The sequence below is a fragment of the Leucoraja erinacea genome, chromosome 8 (genome assembly GCF_028641065.1).
Source record: "Leucoraja erinacea ecotype New England chromosome 8, Leri_hhj_1, whole genome shotgun sequence".
Taxonomy (NCBI): Eukaryota; Metazoa; Chordata; class Chondrichthyes; order Rajiformes; family Rajidae; genus Leucoraja; species Leucoraja erinaceus.
In genome coordinates this window covers 36,693,658-36,718,047 of record NC_073384.1, presented here as the reverse complement: position 1 = coordinate 36,718,047, position 24,390 = coordinate 36,693,658, and the positions used below count along the sequence as shown (strand labels likewise).

The 24,390-nt window shown below is 47.5% G+C and overlaps 1 protein-coding gene across 1 annotated transcript in view; it reads right to left on the bottom strand.

Annotated features, from left to right (window-relative positions):
• myo6a (myosin VIa) overlaps window positions 1-24,101 on the bottom strand; it is a 173,374-nt gene extending 149,273 nt beyond the window's left edge. Inside the window, 1 exon segment of the mRNA XM_055639474.1 lies at window positions 23,996-24,101. The gene's annotated coding sequence lies outside the window, so the exon portion shown is untranslated.
• Between the last annotated feature and the right edge of the window lie 289 nt (window positions 24,102-24,390).

Here is a 24,390-nt window from a genome sequence, read left to right as displayed (position 1 = left end):
CCTCCCCCTTACCTAACCTAACCCCATTGAGATAATAATCTGCCCCCTTGTTTTTGCCGCCAAAGTGGATAACCTCACATTTATCTATATTATACTGCATCTACCCATTCACTCAACCTGTCCAGGTCACCCTGCAACCTCCTAACATCCTCTTCAAAGTTCACACTGCCACCCAGCTTTGTGTCATCCGCAAACTTGCTAGTGTTGCTCCTAATTCCCTCTTCCAAATCATGAATATATACGGTAAACAGTTGCGGCCCCAACACCGAGCCTTGCAGCACTCCACTCGCCACGGCCTGCCATTCTGAAAAGGACCCGTTGACACAGATGCAAGTTTGCAAATTGATTCAGGTTACATGCAGAGACACGAGAAACTGCAGATGCTGGAATCTTGAGCAAGAAACAAATGGAAAGAACTCAGCGGGTCAGGCAACATCTGCGGAGGTATCAATCTGAAAGGGGGCCTTGACTCAAAATGTTGTCTGTCCATTTCCTTCCACAAATACGATCTGGGCGGCACAATGGCGCTGCAGTAGAGTCTCTGCCTCACACAGCCAGAGACCTGGCTTCAATCCTGACGACAAGTGCTATCTGTGTGAAGTTTGTACATTCTGCCTGTGACCGCGTGGATTTTCACTGAGTGCTCCGGTTTTTTATCACATCCCAAAGACCTGCGGGTTTGTAGGTTATTTGGTTTCTGATGAACACCCTTATTGTGTAGGATGCAAAAGTGGGATAGCATAGAACTAGAAGATAGATACAAAATGCTGGAGTAACTCAGCAGGTCAGGCAACATCTCCGGAGAAAAACAGGTAATGTTTTGGGTAAGAACCTTTCTTCAGACATTGACCTGATGCATGGGTAATCGATGGTCGGCGTGGACTCGGTATGCTGAAGAGCCCGTTTCCACGCTGTATCTCTAAACAAAACTAAAATGCTGCCTGACCCACTGAATTTAGTTTAGTTTAGATATACAGAACGAAAACAGGCCCTTCGGCCCAACGTCCACACCGACCAGCGATCACCCCATACACTAACACTATCCTACACACTAGGAACAATTTACAATTATTACCGAAGCCAAATAACTTAAAAACCTGCACATCTTTGGAGTGTGGGAGGAAACCAGAGCAACCAGGGAAAACCCACGCTGTCACAGGAAGAATGTATAAACTCCGTACAGAGGATCGAACCTGGGTCTCTGGCGCTGTAAGGCAGCAACTCGACCACAACACCGTGAGTTCCACCAACACTTGTTTATTGCTTGAGGTTACAAGCTGTGTGCTTTAGGATGACACAGTGGCTGTGGTGGAGATACTACTAGTGTTGGACAAAGGACTAGGTGGGAGCCAAAAATAGTAGTTTCAGTATTTCCTGTTCAACTGGAGAAGATTGTGGAACATTTATCAGTGTATACGTTGCAGTAGAGATGCACGCCAGCATCCCGGGTTCGATCCTGACTATGGGTGCCTTCTCCCTTTGAAGGCACGGGTTTTCTCCGGGTGCTCCAGTTTGCTACCACACTCCAAAGGCGTACAGGTATGTAGAATAATTGGCTTCTGTAAAGTGCGAATTGTCTCTAGTATGTGGGATAGTGCTCGTGTACGGGTGATCGCTGGTGGGCGGGTCTCAATGGGCCAAAGGGCCTGTTTCTGTGCTGTGTCTCCAGTCTAAAGTAGGGGAGGGGAAAATGTGATTGAGATATGCATCAGGGGGAGAGAGCTGGAGCAGATCTGATATAAACATATTGAACGGAGCGACAGGCCTCGAGGGGTCAAGGGCACCCTATTTTCTTATGATTTTTAAATGGAATCATCAGCAAGCCCCAAATTTAGAAAATGATGGCACCAAGAGCACTTCTCAGCCAAAGTTCATGTCATAGGAGCAGAATTAGGCTACTCCACCATTCAATCATGGATCATCAATCTTTCCCTCTCAACCCCATTCTCTTGTCTTCTCCCGATAACCTTTGACGTCCTTACCAATCAAGAATCTATCAATCTCCGCCTTAAAAATATCCACTGACCTGGCCTCCACAGCCATCTGTGGCAATGAACTGCACAAATTCACCACCCTCCGACTAAAGAAATTCCTCTTTTTCTCCCATCTAAAGTTACATCCTTTTATTCTGAGGCTATGACCTCTGGTCCTCGACTCCGGTCTTAGACTCTGCCACTAGTGGAAACATCCTCTCCACATCCACTCTATCCACGCATTTCACTATTTGCTAAGTTTCAATGAGGTTCCCCCCACATAGATGGTTTGACATTCGCTGGTTTGGTGAGAAGGCCGATGAGGAACATAGCTGGAGGACTTGTAAGGAGAGATGAATAAGTGGATAGAGATAGGATGAATGTTTACCCAAACGCAGTCATGGCCTTGGGAAAGGGAAATTTGAAGGAGAGACGTAATTTGAAGGTCGGACAGCAGGCCAGGCTGCCGACCAACGGGGCCAGGGCTGAGGCGCTGCTGCTTCACTCCATGTGCTGCACTACATGGGGACGGGTGAGATGGGGCGGGACGCGGCGCTCCGACAGCCCCTTCGACCCGAGTAGTAGCAGTCAAATACGGGACAAGGGCGGTCCTGTACAGGATAAACCAATTTAGCCCAAGAGACAAGATGTCCCGGCTAATACGGAACAGTTGGCAACACTATTCCCCAGGGCCCTGCCATTCAGTGTGCATGTCCTGCCCTGATTTTACTTCCAAAAATACATCACCTTTGCATTAAACTCCATTAACCATTTCTCAGTCCACCTGCCTAACTGATCAAGATCCTGCTGCAATTTTTTGGTAACCATCTTCGCTATCTTGGCACCACCCACTTTAGTGTTATCTGCAAACATACTAATCGTGCCTTGTACATTCTCATCCAAATTGTTGATATAAACTGATGTTAGTAAACACTGCCTTAAAGTATGGTGCCTCAAAATTATAATTATAAATAATAAAACAAACCAACTACTCCATTTCCAAACCAAGGTTATCTCCAAATGCCAACTGGGGTCCGGCCCCTCCTTTAATCTGGACTAAATCCCCCCCCAACCCCTACGGAAGTACCCCTGAAACTGTGGAGCCTCGGCCAGGTGAGGTGGCTGATCTCAACCTCATCAGGACTTCAGCGGCCGATCGGCAGTTCAAATTTGCCCCCTGCGGCGCGGCTTTAGAACTCCAGCCCAGCCGGAGCCGGCAAGACTGAGCCCACAACCGACTTCCGCAGCCGACTTTACGGACCTCTGTGCCCCAAGGCCGTGACCTCTGTTGGGCAAAACGGATAATCCAGAAAGGCTCTGGAAGCAAGGGTGCAAGAAAATCGGTGGTGAGCCTGTAATGTCAGAAAGCGCAAGTCAATTTCCATACGGCCGCATCTCCCGTGCAGGAAGAAAGAGAGAATGAACAGATCATTGTTTTTTAGGGCATTTGGCAAATAAATATTGACTTACCACAAGGCAGAATTCCCACATGAAAACGTGCCAAGGGAATTTTTATACCCACCTGAGATCAGGCAGGCCTTCAGTTTAACATCTCAAGTGAAAGATGGCACTTAGTTTATTTTAGAGATAAGAATGTGGAAGCATGGCCTTCGGCCCACCGAGTCCACACTAGTTCTATCCTAGACACTAGAAACAATTTACAGAAGCCAATTAACATACAAACCTGTGTAAGAAACCTCTGCTCAGTCCGTCTTAACCCACCCTCCGCTCAGTCCATCTTAACCTACCTGATATCCCGGTGGCTCAGCTCTTCAACTCTCCCTCCCATTCCCAATCTGACCTTTCTGTCCTGGGCCTCTTCCATTGTCAGAGTGAGGCCCGGCGCAAATTGGAGGAACAGCACCTCATATTTCACTTGGGTAGTTTACACCCCAGCGGTATGAACTTGACTTCTCTAACTTCAGATAGCCCTTGCTTTCTCTCTCCACCCCCTTCTCCGTTCTCCCACTAGTCTTATTGTCTCCGACTACATTCTATCTTTGTCCCGCCCCCTCCCCTGACATCAGTCTGAAGAAGGGTCTCGACCCGAAACGTCGCCCATTCCTTCTTTCCAGAGATGCTGCCTCACCCGCCGAGTTACACCAGCATTTTGTGTCAACATACAAACTTGCATGTGTTTGGAATGTGGGAGGAAATCGGAGACTCGGTGAAAACACACGTGGTCATGGGGAGGACGTATAAACGGCGTACATACAGTCAGGATGGAACCAGTGTCTCTGGAGCTGTAAGGCTGCAACTCTACCACTGTGCCACCCACCCACCTCTGGCATGGCAGTGCTGCCAGGAAACGGGATTTTAATTGCCCCACTGATCATGTACCAATGCCAATGCAATCAGTCTGAAGAAAGGTCCCAACCCGAAATGTCACCTATCCATGTTCTCCCGAGATGCTGCCTGACCCTCTGGTTACTCCAGCACTTTGCGTCCATTTGTGCAAACCAGCATCTGCAGTTTCTTGTCTCTACCCTCAATGCAATGAAAGTTGGCCAAGATTCAGGGTCTTACCACTAAAAATCACTGAAGATACTGGCTTTACCAGTTGCCACTTGCACATTCAAATCAAGCTTAATGTGTGCATGAAAATACATTTTGAGCTTCAAACAAGCCTACTCTACACAAATAGTCAGATATAGTTAGCAATGTAGAAATTTACCCAAATGCCAAAAGTACACAAAGTGCTGGAGTCCCAGGTCAATTCGTCCCTTCCCACCCAAACCACTCCTTCCCCGGGTACTTTGCCTTGCAACTGCAGGAAATGCTACACTTGTCGTTTTACCTCCCCCATCCAAGGACCCAATCAGTCTTTCTAGGTGAGGCAGAGGTTTACCTGCACTTCCTCCAACCTCATCTACTGCATCCGCTGTTCCAGGTGTCAATTTCTCTACATCGGCGAGACCAAGCGCAGGCTCGGCGATCGCCCAATACCTCCACTCTGTTCACACTAACCAACCTGATCTCCCGGTGGTTCAGCACTTCAACTCTCCCTCCCATTCCAAATCTGACCTTTCTGTCCTGGGCCTCCTCCATTGCCAGAGTGAGGCCCAGCGCATATTGGAAGAACAGCTCCGCATATTTCGCTTGGGTAGCTTACACCTCAGCAGTATGAACATTGAGTCTCTAATTTCAGATAGTCCTTGCTTTTTACCTTCTTTCCCTCCCCCTTCCCAGCTCTCCCACAAGCCTGCTGTCTCTCTCTGCCTCTTCCTTTATTTTTCCTGCCCCCCCCCCCCCCCCCCGACATCAGTCTGAGGAAGGGTCTTGACCAAAAACGTCGCCTATTTTTCTATCCATAGATGCTGCCTCACCCGCTGAGTTTCTCCAGCATTTTTGTCTATCTTTGATTTTTCCAACATCTGCAGTTCTAAACAAGCACTGGAGTAACTCAGCAGGTGAGGTAGCATCTCTGGGGAACATGTTTTGGGGTGAGACCCTTCAGACTTGTGTTTACCAGATTGCCACCTGGATTCGGGGGTATTAGCTGAAAGGAGAAGTTGGGAGAACTTGGATTGTTTCCTCTGGAGCTTCAGAGGCTGAGACCTAAGAGAAGTATATAAAAGAGGCAGAGATAGGGTAGACTTCCAGAACCTTTCTCCCAGATGGAAATATCAAAGGCAAGAGGGCATAGCTTTAAGGTGAGAGGGGCTAAGTTTAGTAGGTGGCTGGAACATGGTGCAGGGGTGGTGGAATAGTGGCATTTGAGGGGTTTTTGGTAGGCATATGGAGGGATATGGATCATGTGCAGGCAGAGGCAATAAGTGAGTTTGGTATTCCGACTGCGCATGCGCAGGTCATAGGTCACTCGCTATAAATATTCTCGGCAGCTGTGGGTACTGCGCTGCGGGTGCTGTTGAGTTGCTGCTGGGCCGTCCCCATCACCTCCCGGGTGTCCCGTTCCTGCCTGGGGTGGCCCTGGGCTGGCGGGGCAGTGGTGTCCCCGGACTTGCAGCCGGCATGTGGGGGAGGCGCTGGCTCCAGCTCGGCTCTGCCTGTCCAGCCGGGACGCAGGCCTGGAGCGGTGGCGGCCCTGGACCGGCAGCCGGCACGGGGGGAGACGCTGGTTCCAGCTGTCAATTGGCCCGGCGGGGCGGGATGAGTTGAGCTGGGGTTGGGGCTTCTCAGCGCTGGCTGTGGGCCGCTGCTCCTGGACGGGGATGGGACACTCGGGGGGAGGAACAGATCAGTGGCGGTTCGGCAGCGCTTGTGGCACTGGGTTCGATCTTGGCTGCGGATGAGGCGTGGATCTGGGTGTAGCGATGTGACAATACTAACCTTCAGCGGCGCTGCAGTTCTGCCACTGGCCGTGCGCGCGACTTTGGCGCCTTTGAGGGGGGGGGGGCGGGATTAAAATGCTGTTTTCTCGGGCTGCTAACTGCTGCAGAACAATCAATCGGACTTCCATTCTCGGAAGTTTGAAGAAAAAAAATTGCGGGACAATTTAATCGCTGGAGTAAAATAAAAAGCTACTTCTAACACCCTCAACGCCTACAATGGGATGGATCTCAAGTAGGGGACAAAACATAACGTAAGTCGTCTATTTTACATATAAACTTGCTTCTTAGGATGACTTTAATCCTAATTTAATTGGCGAAAGTGTGACTTTGGCCCCATACGAATCGGCAGTGTTTTTCCTGCCGATATGGGGTTCAAATTCACTGCAACCGCAACGTTCCAATCAATCGCGTTCCACAAACTAAAACCCACTCGCAAGATGATTTAAATGCCCATTAATTTACGGGAATTAAACATTAAATTCCTTCCATTTTGCCTATAAATTCACGACAATCTATCTTCTATCTATTATTCTATCTATCTATCCATCGATCTACTATTATATAAAAGTCTGTGGCTGCCGCCTGCCGTCCGTCCAGCTGCCTTTCTGCCTTTTGATTCGTTGCTCCTTCCTATCAGCTTCCAACACACTTCAAAACAAAGTTGCAAGATAGGAACACTCTGAACTTTTCACCTCAATGGGATATCACAGCAAGTGCTTCAACAGGAGGGGAGGGCCAATTGGTATTGCAATTGGAACTGCTGCAGCAGGCAGGGTAGGTGCAATTGGAATTATTTTTTTTTAATCCACTGCTGAGGGAGGCAGGAGAGTGCTGGAATCTTACATTTGGGAACGGGTTCAGTTCCGTTGGAGGAGACGGGTGCATGGTGGAATATTGGGTTGGGGGATCACACCATTGGGGGAGCAGACCCAACGGGTCTGCACTTGGTCTAGTTATATATAAAAGTCTGTGGCTGCCGCCTGCCGTCCGTCCGTCCGGCTGCCTTTCTGCCTTTTGATTCGTTCCATCGTGTGATGTCACAATGCCCAATACTCGCAGATGGATCCATTTTCATGGACGGCTGCTGGCCGCCTTTCTTCCTTTGATTCCCTGCAACTCCGAAACCAGACGCAGAATCGCCGACATCTTTTCCATTTCAGTAGAGATTTCACTTTTCTTTCTAAGTATCGGCTCCTCATTACATTTCGTTGTGTTTAAGTACACATTTTTAATCAAATCCTTCCCTCCCCCCCCCCCCCCCAATATTTCAAAAATAAACTGGCTTCTCACCCATAGCAGCAGCCCCAGCCACAGCCCATGGTGAATGTTCCATTGTGTGATGTCACAATGCCCAATGTTCACATATGTCCTATCAGAATGGTTTCATTTACATATGCCTTTGCAGGAGCGCCAGCACCTGGTGAACGTTCCATCGTGTGATGTCACAATGCCCAATGCTCAAAGACATTGTTGCCATAGAGGGAGTACAGTGAAGGTTCACCAGACTGATTCCTGGGATGTCAGGACTTTCATATGAAGAAAGACTGGATAGGCTCGGCTTGTACACGCTAGAATTTAGAAGATTGAGGGCGGATCTTAAAGAAACGTACAAAATTCTTAAGGGGATGGACAGGCTAAATGCAGGAAGATTGTTCCAGGTGTTGGGGAAGTCCAGAACAAGGGGTCACAGTTTAAAGATAAGGGGGAAATCCTTTAGGACAGAGACGAGAAAAACATTTTTCACACAGAGAGTGGTGAATCTCTGGAATTCACTGGCACAGAAGGTAGTTGAGGACAGTTCATTGGCTATTTTTAAGAGGGAGTTAGATGTGGCCCTTGTGGCTAATGGGATCAGGGGGTATGGAGAGAAGGCAGGTACAGGATACCGAGTTGAATGATCATCCATGATCATATTGAATGGTTGTGCAGCCTCAAAGGGCCGAATGGCCTACTCCTGCACTTAATTTCTATGTTTCTATGTTTCCCTCTCCTCATCGCGCTCCCTCTCTCACCCATCCCTCTCTCCCGCACCCCCCTTCCCTCTCTACCCCACCCCCTTCCCTCTCTCCACCCGCGCCCTTCCTCCTACCCCTCTGTCCCTCTTCCATCACTCCCCCTATCCCTCTCCTCCTCCCTCCCCACTCTTCCACCTCTCAGCCCCTTCCCCCTCCACTCTCCCTCCCCACTCTTTCCCCCTCTCTCCCTCAACCCCTCTCCCCCTCCCTCACATCTCTCTCCCCATCTCCCTCTCTCACCCCCTACTCCGTTCCCTCCCAAATCTGTCCCGTTTCCTCCTCCTCCTCTCCCTCCCTCTTCTCATCCCCCTCCCCCCACCTGTGTGTTTGGGGGGTGGTTAATGTGAGTGTGATGCCGGGTTGTTCTGGGATGCCAGAACCTACTGTTGAGCTTTCCTGAGGTGTTGTTGGCCTAAAGGGCCTGTCCCACTTGGGCGTAATTTGTGCCTCACACAGGTGGTGCGCAAAGATTTTGTGAATCCCAAAATCCTGGGGCGCGTCCGCGTTTCACTGCCTACGCCACCATGCGTTACCACGCGCCATGCGCACGTAATGCACGCCATGTGAGCATCACGCGCGCGTCACGACACGTAAATGACGTCCAAGTGGGACAGGCCCTTATCTCAACAAAACACCAGTGAAGTGAGGTACCCACGCGATAATCCCAATGATATACTTGCACCTACAGGATTCGTTTTTTTTTTAATGAGCCAGTTAGCATGTCCGTTGCTGTTTTTTGCATATGTAGTTATTGTCCTTCACATAAATTGGCATATCCTGGAGTTAAAGCACGTAATTTGTGTTTTTAATGTAATTTACAAAAAATGCATCGCCAATAATCTGATGTCCTGACCTACCATTTACCTCATGAGAGCCCATCAGACTATCTTTAATCATACTTTACCTTGCACCAGACGTTATTCCATTTATATTCTGTGTACACTAGGACGTCTCGTGTTGGGACCCTTTATTCTTTTTCTCCAGAGATGCTGCCGGACCCATTGAGTTACTCCAGCACTTTGTGTCTTTCTTTGGTATGAACCAGCATCTGCAGTTCTTTGTTTCTAAATGCTGTACACTGTGGACGGCTTGATTGCAGTCGTGTATAGCCTTTCCGCTGACTGGATAGCACGATTTTTCACTGTACCTTGGTACACATGACAATAAACTAAACAAAATGTGTACAAAATTTATCTGCGGTAACCTGATGACAAGATACTAATTTGATTTTAATCGGGATCTACAAGAGATACGAGCCTTATAAATATTCCTTATTGTCGTTTCCACATACATTCATCAGGGGACTGCAGGCTGTGCAAGAAGCATCCTGTGAGGATATTTTGTGCCTTTGTTTCCATCGATGGGACTGTAACATGAAACCACTAACCAAAGTTTAACAGAGGAAGTATATCTCAACAAAATCACAGGCGGCATGTGTGGGAACTACTAATGAAATGGGAATTCAGCATCTTTTACTCTCCGAGGACGGCACAGTGCACATCAGGACACTCTGCAATCAATTCCTTTTGCCAACCATTACACCCGTGATTGCTGGGAAAAGCCACATTATCCCCGACAGAACAAGACTTAACAATCCAATACACTTTTTGCCTGAACCTGCCCCAAGGTTAAAACCATAGCACGCAGTAGACATCAACTGTAAACAAATGTCAGCTTGCTTTACAAAACAGAACCAACGGCAAAGAAAATTATCAAAGCAATGGGAAGGTTTTTTAGACAATTAAATCCAAAATTATTGGTAGTGCATTTCACGTAATGTTCTCTGTCCCTTTGAATGCTCTGCAGGTAGGTTCACAAAGCAGGACTTAAGGACCTGAGCAATTGGGAGAGGTTAGGGAAGGCTAGGATTCTACGCATTGGAGCACAGGAGGATGATCTTGTTATCTTATAGAGATGCATAAGATCACGAGGGGAATAGATTGGGTAAATGCACAGTCTAATGCCCAGAGTAGGGGAATCAAGAACCAGAGGACAGACATGGGTTTAAGGTGTCAGGGGAAAAGATTTAATGGGAACCCGAAGGATAACTTTTTTTTACCCAAAGGGTGGTGGGTGTAAGGAGTGGGCTGCCGGAGGAAGTAGTCGAGGCAGGTACTATCGCAGCGTTTAAGAAACATTTAGACAGGTACATGGATAAGACAGGTTTAGAGGCTTTTAGGCCAAATGCAGATAGGTGAGACTAGTGTAGATGACACATGTTAGTCAGCATGGGCTAGTTGGGCCGAAGCCCCTGTTTCCACACTGTATAACTCTAACTGACCAGCACCTGTGCCCGGCCCCCGTTTAACGATTGGGTTAAGAATACAAGGCAGTCCAGCACAGGAACAGGCTCTTCAGCCCATCATGACTGTGTTAAAGGAATGGGTGACATTTCGGGTCGAGACCCTTCTTCAGGCCCATTCCTTCACCCAGAGATGCTGTCTTGTCCGCTGAGTTACTCCAGCATTTTGTGTCTGCCTTCGATTTAAACCAGCATCTGCAGTTCTTTCTTACACATGACTGTGTTGAACATGACGCCAGGTTAAATTAATCTCCTCTGCACTCTAAAGACTTTTAGAGATACAGCAGGGAAACAGGTCCTTCGGCCCACCGAGTCCACGCCGACCAGCAATCACCCTGTACATTAGCACTATCCTACACACTCAGGACAACTTCACAATTTTAACAGAGCTAAGTAACCTACAAACCTGCATGCCTTTGGAGTGCAGGAGCACCGAGAGAAAACCCACACGGTCACAAGGAGAATGTATAAACTCTGTACAGACGGCACCCGTACTTAGGATCAAGCCTGGGTCTCTGGCACTGTAAGGCAGCAACTCTACCATTGCGCCAATGTGCCACCGAATCTAAAAAAGGGTCCGGGCCCGAAATGTCACTCATCCATATTTTCCAGAGATGCTGCCTGACCCACTGGGTTACTCCAACATTCCAATATATAGATCCTCGAGGGAAAGCAACGAGATGTGCTGGGCAAGTTTTTTTTACACGGACGGTAATAGGTGCCAGGAACACGGTGCCAGGGGTGCGATGAAGGCAGATGCGATAGCGGCATTTAATAAACCTTTTGATTAGCGCATGGATATGCAGGGAATGGCAGGATATGGATCATGTGCAGGCTGGTAAGAGTTGGTGTGGGCATCAACGACACTTTTAGCAAACAGATGTGCATGGCAATACATGTCCATAGAAAAATACACTCTATTCACCTTGAATGTGGAATGTAGAAAGGTGCAGCACAGGAAAGGCCCTTTGGCTAACATTGTCTTTTACAGATGCGCTGCAGTTTGGATAGAGCAGTTCCTAAACCATGCTGCGATGCATCCCGATAAAATGCTTTCTACGGCGCATCTGTAAAAGACAGTGTTGGCTGAAGGGCCTTTCCTGCGCTGTACCTTCCTACATTCCACATTCTCGGTAAATAAAGTGTATTTTTCTACGGATATGTATTGCCATGCACTGTTTGCTAAAAGTGTCGATTACTTTGTTTATTGCAGTAAAATGGCCTTCACTCCACGACTCCCCTTGGGTAAAAAATCTTAAATGAAAGGCACATGAGGAGTGAGATTCCAAAGTGGTTCCAGCGTTATTACGTCGCTGGTATTAAACATTGTTTGTGGCTGTGGCTGTGTGTGTGTGTGTGTGTGTGTGTGTGTGTGTGTGTGTGTGTGTGTGTGTGTGTGTGTGTGTGTGTGTGTGTGTGTGTGTGTGTGTGTGTGTGTGTGTGTGTGTGTGTGTGTGTGTGTGTGTGTGCGTGCCATTTCTATATTCCTATTTTCTTCCAAACGCTAGGCCACAGCCTTCCCATTTTCACACATTCTACTCATATTTTTCACGTCGAGGCAATAAACATCTTCCCGTCGCATTCCCACCTATATTTCCAGACTTTTAAAATCATTTAAAGTTTTTAAAAAAAGCGAAAAAACTCACCCATTTCAGAAAAAAAACCCGAGTGACGTCACAATCGATTCGCAAGGTAGGACGGGACACTCCAGGAGGGAGGGGCACTCCAGCGATGGGAGATGCCCCTCACCCCCACCCTCTCTACCCCCCCCCCCTCTCTAATCTCCCTCCCCCTCTCCCCCCCCACTCCCACTCTCTCTAACCCCCTCCCTCTATACCCTCCCTCCCCTTCTCTACCCCCCCTACCCCTCTCTCTACCCCCTCTCCCCTCTCTAATCTCCCTCCCCCTCTCCCCCCCACTCCCACTCTCTCTAACCCCCTCCCTCTATACCCTCCCTCCCCTTCTCTACCCCCCCCCTCTCCTCCCGTCCCTGCCCCCCACTCAACCCCCCCTCCCTCTCACTCTAACCCCTTCCTCCTCCACTTCCCTCCCTCTCTATCCCGTCCCCTCCCTCTCTACCCCCCCCCCCCCTCCTTCTCTAGGGATTGAAGAGGGAGGGTGAAGAGGAGGAGGAGGGAGTGCTGGGGGATGAGGAGAAATGAGCCGTGCCTAGGCAGTTGAGGGCTATGCGTGAGTGGTGCAATCTTGCGTTGGGGGAGCAGACACAACGGGTCTGCACTTGGTCTAGTCTGATCCTAAAATCCCACAGACGAACACCCACAGGCATGGGAATGCCCGTTGTACATACATGATATCATGAATCATAACATCTTATACTGCGTACAAGGCCACCACCGATTTTCTGACATTCATGGTTCCAGAGCCATTCAGGATTAACGGAGGTCACATCCGCCGAGAGGAACCCAATGTTACCGGAACGATCCTACTAGGTAGCGCATAGTTGGCCTTGAAAGTCGGCCGGGGGAATGGATCCGCCGGCTCTGGCTGTGCCGGAGCCCCAGCTGCAGGGGCAAATTCAACCCAACAATCGGTCGATCCCAAAGAGGTAGAGAACGGCCACCTCACCCGGCCTAGGTGCCACATTTTCGGGGGGACTTCTGGGGGGAGGGATTTCAAGTGCACTCACTTAACTTTGTCCAGATTAAAGGAGGTGCCGAACCACCATTTGTCAGAAAATCAGTGGTAGACCTGTATTAACAGTACACAAGGATGGGCATAAACACACTGAGTACAGCCTCTGCAATCAACTACCTGCCGGAAGAGGTGGTTGAGGCATGTACCATCACAATAGTTAAAAAATATTTACAGTTACATGGATAGAATAAAGGGATACGGGTCAAACGCAGGCAAGTGGGACCAGTGTTGAGTGGCATCTTGGTCAGCATGGGTATGTTGGACTGAAGGGCCTATTTCTATGCTGTACTACTCTATGACCTGCCCCATTGGAAATTGGAAATTCACAAGGTACAATAAGAAAGGCTTAGAAGGATATAGGGCAGATGCGGCAGGTGGGACTAGTGTAGACGGGGCATCTTGGTTAGCAGGGGCGTTGGTTCAAAGGACCTGTTTCCATGCCATATGGCTCTATGACAAGTAGAAAATCCCTACAGACTAAAAGCAAAAAAATATTGTGAGTGTCAACAGGGATTTGATTCACACGGGACATTGTTCATAGTTTTTGACCTTTTATTTCCAGGAGCTATTTACATGAATGGAATAAAAATCAACTCCACAACCACTTTCATTGACATGAATTCCAATATTGAACATGGAGCAGAACAGGAACAGGCCCTTCAGCCCACAATGTCTGTGCCAAGAGCATCTCTTATCAGCCTACACACAATCCACATCCCTCCGTTCCCTGCATATCCATGTGTCTATCTAAAAGCCTCAAACACCGTTATGGTATCTGTAGAAACAGCAGATGTTGGTTTATACCAAAGATTGCCACAAAGTGAACGAGTAACTCAGCGGGTCAGGGAACATCACCAGAGGAAAAAGGATGGGTGACATTTCGGTTCGGGACAGTCTGAAGAAACCTTGAACCTCTGTCCTCTGGTTCTCGATCACCCTACTCTGGGTAAAAGACTGTGCATTCACCCATGATTTTGTATCACTCCTCATCCTCCAGCGCTACAAGCAATAAAGTCCTAGTCTGCTCAACCCCCCCCCTATAACTCTGGCCCTCGAGTCCTGGTAAATCCTATCTGCACTGCTCTATGCTTGTGGCTGTTCTAGGAGACACCAAGGATCGCAGGTGCTGGAATCTTGAGCAAGAAACAGGAGGAATGACAGGAGACAAAAAGCCACACACTTTCATGTCCCACAGCCCAGCACTTTAAGCTAAAGGTTGCTCTGAAGCTTGGAGCCATAGTGGCTCGATGGGAATTAAAACCCAACTTCACCCTTCCAGATGGCGGCAGTGGAGAACGAAGGAAAAGAACGATGCTAGTGAACGGACTGAGGGCTCACCTCCCACTGTCCTAGGTGGCGCTCTGGGTCAGCTGCGGGAAGTGCCCCAGGGCAGGGAGGCTGAGCGATGGCCATGGGAGGCGAGGGACGACGCGTTCATGGGTTGGTGTCGAGGAGGGAGGCGTGGGAGTGGGACGAGTGGGCTGCTGGAGCTCCATTAGTTTTGTTTAGTTTACAGATACAGTGCAGAACAGGCCCTTCAGCCCACCGAGTCCGCACCGACCAGCGATCCCCCCCACATTAACACAACTCTACACACACTATAGACAATTTACAATTATACCAAGCCAATTTACCTACAAACCTGTACGTCTTTGGAGTGTGGGAGGAAACCAAAGATCTCTGAAAAGCCCATGCGGTCACGGGGAGAATGTACAAAGACCATACTGACAGCACCCGGTCGAGATCGAACCCGGGTCTCCGGCGCTGCAAGTAGTGTAATGCCCCTGTCCCACTTAGGAAACCTGAACGGAAACCTCTGGAGACTTTGCGCCCCATCCAAGGTTTCCGTGCGGTTCCCGGAGGTTTTTGTCAGTCTCCCTAATGGTCGAAAGTGGTTTCCGCTTCTTCTATGTTCCGGCGATTATTTCGGTCTTACCTACCACAATATTAGGTCTTACCTTCCACTACCTGTAACCTCCGGCAACCACCTGCAACCTCCGGCAACCACCTTCAACTAGCATCGCAACCGGCTTCGAATAAAAAATTACCGATTTTTAAAACGGCAACCTATTTTTAGTCGCGGCTACTTTTGAATTTTTTGAAATAATCGCCGGATCATAGAAGAAGCGGAAACCACTTTCGACCAGTAGGGAGACTGACAAAAACCTCTGGGAACCGCACGGAAACCTTGGGTGGGGCGCAAAGTCTCCAGAGGTTTCTGTTCAAGTTTCCTCAGCGGGACAGGGGCATAAAGCAGCAACTCTACTGCTACGCTACCGTGCCGCATAGATCAGGTGAAACTGCAAATGGCCAGGCACGGATCAGACATGGCCTACAGCAGCACAGAGCAGTAGAGCAGTGGTGGAGAACATTGTCTGGCCACGCTGATCCTGCAACTCCCACCCAGTACTGTCGCCAGACCCGCCATTATTAAATGTCGAACTTTAGAGATATAGCATGGAAACAGGTCCTTCGGTCCACCGAGTCAACGCTGACCATTGATCACTCGGTCCCACTAGGTCTATGTTATCCCACTTTCTCATCTATTCCCCAAACACTGGGGGCTATTTACAGAGGCCAATTAACCTACAAACCTGCACGACTTTGGGATGCAGGAGGAAACCGGAGCAACCGGAGGAAACTCACATGGGAGAACATGCAAACTCCACACAGACAGCACTTGAGGCAAGATTGAACTCGTGTCTCTGGTGCTGATGGGGAGCAGCTCTACCATCTGCGCCACTGTGGCGCATAAAACGTGGCGACTCTTGGATATGGACTCAGTGTAGTCTACTGCCTTACACTCCCATACCAAGTATGATTTTGCCTAATCCCAACAGTAGGATTGTCACTGAACAGTACGCAAAAAAATAATTTAACAATAATGTTCAGTACAATATTGTTATTGTACACATGCCAATAAAGTACCACTGATTTAAAGATAGACACAAAGTGTTGGAGTAACTCAGTGGGTCAGAGAGCAACACAGGAGAAACAGCATGGGTGACATTTTAGTTCGGCCCCGTTCATCAGACTGGTCCCGACCCGAAACATCACCGTTATTTTACTCCAGAAATGCTCCTTGACCCATTGAGTTACTCCAGGACTTTGTGTCTATCTTTGGTATAAACCAGCGTCTGCAGTTCCTTGTTTCTACCAATGAAGTAAAACCCTTTTCGACGTACAACTCACACTCATGTATGTGTGAAAGAGAAATTGAATTTACGCTGATGTGATGTTACATCTTTGAAGCAGAGGGAATGATACAAATGGAGCAAATAAATACAAACAACAGTAGGACTGAGTCAGGATGATGGGTCCCACCCCAAAACATCGCTTGTCCGTCCCTCCACAGATGCTGAATGACCCAGAGTTCCTCCAGCACTTAGTGTTTTGCTCTAGATTCCAGCACCTGTAGTTCCTTGTACCTTTGTGGAAATTCTAGTCCGTATTTTAAAGAAGTGCGATTGTTTCACAAGTTCATAAGTTCGAGGAGCAGAATTAGGCCATTCGGGCCATCAATCATGGCCGATCTATCTTTCCCTCTCAACCTCATTCTCCTGCCTTCTCTCCATAACCCCTGACATCCGTACTAATCTAGAAGTTTCAAAAGTTCAGGCAATTAATAACAGCATTGGAAAACCATGTTAAATGCCTTATGTCTCCTAAATGATAAGCATGTTGCATTCATGGCACGAGATGTATGTACAATATATATTTCGATATAAAATGTATTTTGGCAAGAATAAGCTGTGAGAAGGGAGTACAAACAAACTGTAACTGACCGGGATCCATGCACATGCTGTGCCTTCAGTAATATTGCAAGGCAGGGACTCGGATGTTAAAATCCAAAAGCTCTTACACAGATACAGTGCATTCAGAAAGTATTCACTTTTTCCACATTTTGTTACGTGACAGCCTTATTCTAAACTGGATTAAATTCACTTTTTATATCATCAATCTACACACAATACCTCATAATAAAAAAGCGTAAACAGGTGTTTAGAAATTTTTGCAAAGTAATTAAAAGTAAATAACTGAAATATCACATCTACATAAGTATTCAGACCCCTTGCTATATCACTCAAAATTGAGCTTCGGTGCATCCTGTTTCCATTGATCATCCCTGAGATGTTTCTACAACTTGATTGGAGTCCACAAATGGTAAATTAAATTGATTGGACATGATTTGGAAAGGCACACACCTGTCTATATAAGGTTCCACAGTTGACAGTGCATGTTGGAGCAAAAACCAAGCCATGAAGACGAAGGAATTGTCCGTAGAACTCCGAGACAGGATTGTGTCGAGTCACAGATCTGGGGAAGGGTATAAAACAATTTCTGCAGCATTGCAGGTTCCAAAGAGCACAGTGGCTTCTGTCATTCTTAAATGGAAGAACTTTGGAACCACCAGGACTCTTCATAAAGCTGGCCGCAGCACTCCACCAATCAGGCTTTTATGGTAGAGTGGCCAGTCGGAAGCCACTCCTCAGTAAAAGGGTCATGACAGCCCGCTTGAAGTTTGACAAAAGGCACCTTTAAAACAAGATTCTCTGGTCTGATGAAACCAAGATTGAACTCTTTGGCCTGAATGCCAAGTGTCATGTCTGGAGGAAACCAGGCACCGCTCGTCACCTGGCCAATACCATACCTAAGGTGAAGCATGGTGGTGGCAGCATCATGCTGTGGGGATGTTTTTCAGCAGCAGGAACTGGGAGACTAGTCAGGATCGAGGGATGGTTGAACGGAGCAAAGTACAGAGATCCTTGATGCGTTCAGGACCTCAGACTGGGGCGGAGGTTCACCTTCCAACAGGACAACAACCCTAAGCACACAGTCAATACAACGCAGGAGTGGTTTCGTGACAAGTCTGTGAATGTCCTTGAGTGGCCCAGCCAGAGCCCGGACTTGAACCCGATCGAACATCTCTGGAGGGACCTGAAAATAGCTGTTCATCGACGCTCCCCATCTAACCTGACAGAGCTTGAGGGGATCTGCAGAGAAGAATGAGAGAAATTACCCAAATAGAGGTGTGCCAAGCTTGTAGCATCATACCCAAGAAGACTTTAGGCTGTAATCGCTGCTAAAGGTGCCTCAACAAAGTACTGAGTAAAGGGTCTGAATACTTATGTGAATGTGATATTTCAGTTATTTATGTTTAATTACTTTGCAAAAATTTCTAAACACCTGTTTTCACTTTTTTATTATGGGGTAATGTGTATAGATTAATGATTTAAAAAAAATGAACTTAATCCATTTTAGAATAAGACTGTAACGTAACAAAATGTGGAAAAAGTGAAAGGGGCTGAATACTTTCTGAATGCACTGTATAAAATCAGAGTGATACAGTGTGGAAACAGGCTCTTTGACCTAACTTGCCCATTATGCCCCATCAACACTTGTTCCACATGCTCGCGTTTCGCCCATATCCCAAACCTTTTCTATCCATGTACCTGTCGAAATGTCATTTAAATATTGTTATTGTACGGGACTCGATTGCCAATAATTTTTGGAATCAATAGCGTTCACCCCTTTTCAAATACCATACTTGTTTGAGATGTTTATGGACACATGCATGTTTTTTTCCTCCAAAGATTTAAGAGATGCGCAGCTGGTGAAGTTGCTGCCTCACAGCACCAGAGACCCGGCTTCGATACTGACCACGGGCACTGTCCATGTAGAGTTTGTACATTCTCCCTGTTACTGCATGCTTTGCCTAGGGGTGTTCCGGTTTTCTCCCACATCCCAAAGACGTGTGGGCTTGCAGGTTAATTGGCCGCTGTAAAATGCCCCTAGGGTGTAGGGAGTGGATGAGGAAGTGGGATAACATAGAACAAGTGTGAAGATCAATAGTTGATTCGGTGGGCCAAAGAGACCTACGCCATATCTCTAAACTAAACTACCCACTTTAACTATCTCCTCACGCAGCTTGCTCCATATACTCACCATAAAATGTTGCCTCTCAGGTTTCTATTAAATCCTTCCCCTCCCACCATGTCCTCAGGTTGTTGATTCCCCTACTATGGGTAAAAGACCATGCATTCACCCTATCTGTTCGACAGGACACTGGATAGGAGAGATGGGGGTGCTACGAGGACATTCCCATGAATAACGAATTTACTGGAGGATAATAGAAATCTGTAGGTTATTATATTCTAACATCTAAATGTCGATATCAAGAGCAGTGCAGGTTTGGTGTAGAGTAAATCTCCCAGGTGTTCTTTAGCAACTGACACTGCTTAATCCCCAGTCTACGAAGCATATAATCTGTAAATAAACTCTTCTCCCTGTGACTGCGTAGGTTTTCTCCGGGTGTTCGGGTTTTCTCCCACGTCCCAAAGACATGTGGGTTAATTGGGCCTCTAAATTTCCCCTGGTGTGTACGGAATGGATGAGAAAATAGGATAACATAGAACTAATGTGAACAGATGATCGGTGGGCCGAACGGCCTGTTTCCATGCTGCATCTCTAAATTAAACTATATCTCAAACAGCCGATTGTGTGGTTTTAGTAAAATGACCAATTTAGTGGCAATTAGTGGTAAGGGCCCTGCCCAATAATTAGAGGGTTGAATGAGCAGTATCTTTTATAGAGCTCTTAAACCACTTTAATATTGCTGTTTGGTCAGTCCCAGAAGTCTCATTTCCATTGGGGATCTTCCCACATTGGTGCCTTTGAATCTGGTTCCCATAGGACCAGCTAATATGTCATCAATCCTCAGCAAGCAAGTAAGTTAATGACCATGCATCAGGAGCTGACTTCAGGAATCAGACATTAACAAGTCATAAAACATCCATTATGAATAAGAACATGACTTTTCTGTCAACAGTCAGATGAAAGAACAATGTACTGCACTAGTTCAGTTTTATAGAGACAACAGGACCTTCGACCCATCGAGTCCACGATTGCCCCTGTTCACACTGTTTCTATTTTTTCCCACTTTCTCATCCACTCTCTACACACTCGGAGCAATTTACAAAGGCCAATTAACCTACAAATCCGCACGTCTTTGGGATGTGGGAGGAAACCGGAGCACTCAGAGAAAACCCACGAGATCATATGGAGAACGTGCAAACTCCACACAGACAGCACCCAAGATCAGGATCGATCCCGGGTTCCTGGCACTGAGGCAACAACTCTCCCAGTTGCACCACTTTGCCACCCCCGACCTCTGTTTCAATTTCTTTATGGCCTGTTTTCCCTATTTGACAATAAGATAAAGACAGTCATAATCTTATGAAATTGCAGTGCAGGTTTGAGACACAAGGAATTAGTTGCTGGTTTACAAAAAAAGACAACGTGAGGTAACTCAGCGGATCAGGCAGCATCTCTGAAGAACATGGATGTGTGATGTTTCAGGTCAATCCTACTCTTCCTTGTATGATGACGGCATTGTTCTTCTAAAGGAGTCATGATGTAGTTGTCAGTATATGGAACGAGCTGCCAGAGAAAGGAGTTAAGGAAGGCACTATAAAGTACCTTCTAGTTGAGGAAGGTACTTTAAAGACATTTGGACAGGTACATGGATAGGAAAGGTTCAGACGGATATGGACCAAATGTGGGCAAGCGAGATTAGATGGGGCATCTTGATCGGCATGGACTAATTGGGCAAAGAGCCTGTTTCCGAGCTGCATGACTAGGAGCTCCCGATACACAAAGGCTTTCTATCATTTGCACTGCAGCATTGCTACCACCAACTATGTGCTTTAATTATTCATTTATTGCATTATTGGTTGTATATTTATGACTTTTTATGTCAATGGGCCTGCCTGTAAAACTGAATGGAAGTAAGAAGGGCAGCACAGTGGCGCAACAGTAGAGTTGCTGCCTTACTGCGCCAGAAACTCAGGTTCAATCTGACTATGGTTGCTGTCTGCACGGAGCGTGTACATTCTCCCTCTGACCGCGTGGGTTTTCTCTGGGTGCGCCAGTTTCCTCCTACACTCCAAAGACATACAGGTTTCTAGGTTAATTGGCTTCTGTAAATTATCCCTAGTATGTAGGATAGTGCTAGTGTATGGGGTGATTGCTGGTCGGCATGGACTGGGTGGGCTGAAGAGCCTGTTTCCATTCTGTTTCTCTAAAATAAATTTAGTTGAACAAAGCAACTGCAGATGCTGGTTTACAAAAAAAGCTGGAGCAATTCAGCAGCTCAGGCAGCTTGGAGAACATGGTAACTTTTCGGATTGGGACCCTTCTTTTCATTGCACCTCGGTGATACGTGACAATCCGTTCCCATAGCCGACTTTTGAGGCTGACCTTGCGGGCCGCTATGTCGGATCATCAGGGGGACTGTACCGGTACCGTTGGGTTCCTCTCATAGGTCGTGACCTCTGTTGGTCTGGCAGAACAGATCATCCAGAAAGGCTCTGGAACCAAGGGTGCCAGAAAATTTGTGGTGGAGCTGTAGTAAGTTGCACAGAACATTAAAGTACAGTAGAGGAACGTGCCGAATGCCCCTGCCCAACATGATGCCAAGTTCAACCAATCTCCTCTATCTGATCCATATCGCTCCATATCCATGTGCTTATCTAAAACCCTCTTAAATGCCTTTACCATGCCTGTGTCCACCACCCCAGCAGCACACCCACCACTCCGTGTAAAAAAAAATGCCCCCTCACCCTGTGCTCTTTGACATTTCCTACCTGGGAAAATGGTTGCTGACTGTCTACGCAGTCTGAAGAAGGGTCCCGACCCAAAGCGTCACCTATCCACATTCTCCAAAGATGCTGCCTTACCCGCAGAGTTACTCCAACACGTGTCTTTTTTTGTAGACAAATATCTGCAGTTCCTGGTTTCTACCCTATCTATGCCTCTCATAATTTTATGTCTTCTGTCAGGTCTCCCCGCAACCTTCTGCATTCCAGGGAAAACAATACAAGTCACCTAACCACAGATGGGCCGCATGGCCTAAAGCTGCTCCTCGAACTTACAAACATCTGTTCTGCAGAGATGCTGCCTGACCTGCTGAGTTACTCTGTCACTTTATGTCAAGTTTTTCCAACCCTTCCTTGCAGCTAATACCCCTTAATCCAGCCAGCATTCTGCTAAACCTGTAAAGAAATGGCCATTTGTGCTTTATATAATGCACAATGCTCGAGTTTCAGCTTCATTCCTGGCTCCTGTTCCTGAACTGTCTTAAGCATGTTAGCGAACGATAGGTATCAGCACATCATGTCCACATTTTATACGAGATGCTTTGATATCCCAATTGTCTCGTTTCCCAACAGGATCATAGCGCAAGATGTGTATACTTGCACCAGGAAACTAAAGGCAATTTACCGCATGGCTGCTCTTAATCCAGGTCAAAGTGAAACAAAAACACATGTTGGAAACCAGTAATATAGAATGTCCAACGCCGCACCTGAAACAGTCACTCATTACACAAGGTACGTCACCTTTCTCTTTTTAGACACAAGTTGACAATTGTGTGTTTATCAAATAAAACCGTCATTATTTGCTGCTTCACTTCACAAATGTTGTGATTAATGAAAACAAGTCAGTATTTCCAAAATCATCTTAATCAAAGCTTTTCCCCAGCTCCACACCAAACCAGCATCTCACGCCAGAAAGCAAAATATCACAACAAATACATTTGTCTTCGAGTCTCCACACGGGATGGCTATTCGGGGCCAATACATTCATGATGAATTAAAACAAATAATTTGTGTTGTATGTGCGTAAAACCTTGTCACAAGTAAGAATTTCATTTCTGTACATATAATTAAACACTTCACCATGACAGTAAACTATATTGTTAACGAACTAAAATTTAAAATATAAAAGAAACACCAACATACAGTAATAATAGTGTTCAAGAAAGAACTGCAGATGCTGGAAAATCGAAGGTACACAAAAGTGCTGGAGAAACTCAGCGGGTGCAGCAGCAACTATGGAGCGAAGGAGATAGGCAACGTTTCGGGCCGAAACCGTGTACCTTCAGTAATAATCGAATTGACAAACAATGCAAAAGTAGCAAAAAATGCAAGTCCAAACTTAAATATATAGGCAGTGGTGGGACACTTTATACAATTTAGACCAGTTCTTGCAAAATATTTAGAATTGTTTAGTTTGCCTAGTTTATTTATGGTGTGCAGTGTCCCTCCAGTGCCAATTAAATAAAGGCGAGGGGGTCAGTTCGAGGGCAGATTCATTCTTTGTGATATGCAGACAATTTAAACACCAACTACCCCCACGGGACAAGAACAAGGGGAAAGTGACAGTATCATCAGGGAGCGCTGCCCCACAACCTACCACAACTCCCCACATACACAGGCAGCAGCGTCAGGAGGAAAAGACTCCAGATTCCTGAACAGACCAGGAAGTGGCACCGAGAGCTTTACTCAGCAGAGGGATACGCAGTGCCAGCGGTTGCCAGTTGCTCTCTCCCACCCATCCCGAGAGCTGCAAACCAGCCCTGCCAACCACATCATTCCTTCAGTCCCTCCCTCCCGTGACAAACATAACTCACGACCACCCCTCCCTCTCCCCTCCTACACACCCTCTCTCTCCACCTCACTCCCTCCCTTTCCTTTACTCTTCCTTCCTTTCCTTCCATCTCTCCCTCCTCATCTTATTTGGCTCAGTCCACACCACCCCTCTGTCCTTCCCTCTCTCCCTCCGTCGCCTTCTTCCTTCACTCCCATTTCCTCCCCCCTCCTCTCATTCACTCCCTCTCACTTCTTCCCACTCTCCCCTCCCCTCCCCTCATCACCTCCCCGGCCGCCCCGGTCCCGGGAAGACTCTCTCTCCCTTTACCGTGCTTGGTGCAAGTCCCCGTCCGCAGCCTCAGCCTCTACTGCTGCCGCCGCCGCTCCCGGGCCGGTCCGACCAGTGCGCGCGCCCTGACCCAGCGCGTCCCCGCGAGCCGGCCTGGGAACGGCGTGACGTCAGCGAGAGCCCCGCCCCCATGTGCCATCATTGAGTGAAGGTGTTGGAAGGTTGACCTGGGCTAAAGGCTTCACACCTTCCGAGGAGAGACAGGGGAAAGTCCCACAGCCAAAGGAGGTTGTCCAAAACCTTAGCCCCATCCATCCGACATCCATGTGATGCCCTCGCCTCTGTCACTTCCCTGGTCCCCATAACTTCATCATTACCCAAGCTATCCAGTCCCTCTTCACCATCCCCTCAGGTCAGGATGCATTGACTGTCCC